This window comes from Pan troglodytes, chromosome 8, assembly GCF_028858775.2.
Source record: "Pan troglodytes isolate AG18354 chromosome 8, NHGRI_mPanTro3-v2.0_pri, whole genome shotgun sequence".
Lineage (NCBI taxonomy): Eukaryota > Metazoa > Chordata > Mammalia > Primates > Hominidae > Pan > Pan troglodytes.
The window spans coordinates 99589263-99592292 of NC_072406.2; positions in this window are offsets into that span (position 1 = coordinate 99589263).

Here is a 3030-nt window from a genome sequence, read left to right on the forward strand (position 1 = left end):
TGCTCTTGGGGCTGCTGCCTCTGTCCTCGGTGCTGTGCTGCTCCGTGGAGGGTGTCTGTGAGGGAGGGCAGAGGAACTGGCAGATGCCAGGCTCTGGGAACCCACAGGGGCCGGCCCCACTCTTTCCTCCTGACGTAGGGAGCCCCTTCAGATGCTCCAGGGACTGACAGATGCTGAGGAAGCCCTGATCCCTCCCACCACCCACTCACAAGGCCCTGCCTGCTTTAGGGAGGCTTCTTGGGGCCCCCCATCGTTATCAGCATCCCTGGAAAATCCTGGGATTGGAGAGAGCTGGCTGGCTCTTGTTCTGCTCGGTGGGAGCTGAGGAGAAGGCAGCCGCCTGCAACATGGACATGGGGAGAGGAGGCTGCTCCTGCTTAACCCTCATCAGGAAGAGCGCAGGCACTGGGCTGAGGGGAGACGTTGAGGTGACCATCCACACAGGTGTGTTTGGGATACGATGATGGGTGGGGAGCAGGGGAAGTCCTTCTGCCTGTTTCTGGGCAGGAGTCTTGTCCAACTAGCTAAAGCAGATGCTCCTTGCTGTGGCCACAGGGACTGGCCTCGGGGCCCTCAAGGTCCTGCATGGAGCCCCCCACAGCTATGATTCCCTTCCCATATGATGACTGAACTCATGTGGAATTGATGTAGACACAGATTTACATTGGTTTCTAAAACAGTTCCCTCCCAACACACCATCACCAATGGGAACAAGCATGTCCAGTCCATCAGGCGCAGGGTGGGTGTTTCTGCTGGTTCCAGGGCCCGGAGGAGCTGGGGCCCAGGCCAAGAGGGGCCGAGGGTCAGCCGCCCTTCTGCCAGGCACAGACCCCAAGGGCAGAGCAGGGGCTGCCTGGGATGTGGCATTGGCTGTCTGGGAAGTGCCCTGGGAGTTGGGGGCTAGGTGTTCGCCAAAGGGAGACTTCCAGAGTCTATGAGTGAGATGAGGACTGCATCAGGAGAGGGACCGAGGCTGGGGAGGATGCTCTGCTCTTTCCCAGCTTGTCCTGTCCTCCCAATCTCTGCTGAACTGCCCTCACCCCATGGGCCAACTTCTGCCCCCCTTACCCCTAACCCACCTCTTAGAATCTCAGATCCCAGCATGGACAGGACCCGGCACCCACCCTGGTTCCCTCCTGGCCAACACCTTCTTCTCCACGGTCTGAGTTCTGATTCCTCCCCCAGGGCGCTTATTGGCTCAGGACCCCTGTGACTGCCAGGGCACTGGTCCCAGCACTGCCTGCGTGCAGAGCTGTGGTCACGGCGCTGGGGGCTGGCCCAGCAGCAGAGGCTGGTGGGGCAAAGCTGTCTGGTACACGGTGGCCTGGCCCCTCGGCCAAGTGACAAAGGGAGCCATGTTTGGGTCCTCTCTGGCCCCATCTGCCCACAGAACACAGCAGTCAGCCTGACAGATGCCCCTCTGCCCCGTCCCTTCTGCTCGATGTGGGCAGTGTCGGAGGCCTGCTGTCTTCTGTGGCCTTTGGGAAGGAGAGTTTATCTTGGCAGGGCTTCCCCAGCTCAGTGCACATCAGGCCCTCGGGGAAAATGTGGGGAGCGAAGAGTCACTGGTGGGTGATGTGGGCAGCTCCCGTGACTCCTCTACATTCAGGGCCATCCTCAGGAGATAAGGTAGCACTGCCCCTTTGCAGGGTTTAGGAATGTTAAGTGAGCCGTGTTTGAAGGGAACATGGTCCATACTCTGGCGTGTGTGGGTGCCCAGCCAACTTCCTCACCTAAGGGTGAAAGTGACACCCTGGGGCTCCTGCTGGTTACCCCACTGGCTGTTGTCTATCCCACTGTCCCTGTCCTTGTCTTGGCTGAGCCATTCCTAGGAAGCAGAACTTGTGCTTCCTCCACCTCTGTGTCCCACCTGAGCCCTACAATCTGCCCCTAAATGGGCACAGTGGGGCTGACTGGGGGGCTCTGGTAGACTGAACATACGTCCCCCGCCCAGTTCCTGTGCTGAAGCCCTAACCCCCAACGTGATGGTATTTGGAAGTGGGGCCTTTGGGAGTTATTCAGGGTTAGAAGAGACCATGAGGGTGGGGCCCTAATGATGGGATTAGGGCCCTGGTAAGAAGCAGAGACCCCAGAGCTCTCTCTCTCCCTGACATGAGGACACAGTGAGAAGGCGGCCATCTGCAAGCCAGAGAGAGAGCCCTCACCAGAACCTTGCCCACTGGGATGCTAACCTCGGACTTCCAGCCTCCAGACTGTGACAAATACATTTCCTTTTTTAATATGTGCCACCACCCCCAAGTCTATGGCACTTTGTCCTAGCAGCCCTATGTGACTAGGACAAAGTCCATAATCTCAAGAACTTCCTTCATGACTGGTATCTGGAAACCGTGCATCAGAGCCACGGGAAAGAAAGGCTCGGCCCTTTACAACTGTCAGCACACCTCCACCCCAAGTGCAGTGTATCACACATGAACCAGGAGAGCCTGGGACACAGTGAAAAGGAATCTGTAAATACCCATGATGTCATCGCATCCACACTTGGGGAAGCCATGCAGCTTGCTCACAGCAGGTGCTGGGGGTGTGCTGAGTCTCTTGGTCAGCTTGGCCTCCCTGCTCACACACCCAGGTCACTCTCTGGGAACCAGTGCGGCTGGGGTGGCCCCTGGCAGGTTTGCCTCCAGAGACCCCTCCCTTCACCATTGGATGACAGATCCCCGAAGAAGCCATAGCCTCCTGGGAAACTCCATCTGACAACGTGAGCAAGGCTTGCCCCCGTTAGTGAACATGCTGTGCTTTCTGACAGCTATGAGGATGGACTTGATCCAGGTGGCTGCCCTTTTGTAGCTCACTTTGATTCTAACTTCAGCGTTGCATGATGCCCTATGAATGGAATATACAATGTGTGTCTTTCACATCTGTCTTCTGTCACTTAGAATAATATTTCCAATGTCATCTACATTTTTAGTATGTATCATTACATCAAACCTTTTTGTTGCTGAATAATATTCCATTAATGGATATATTAAAATTTATCCATTTATCAGTTAAGAACGTTTGGGTTTTTTTCAC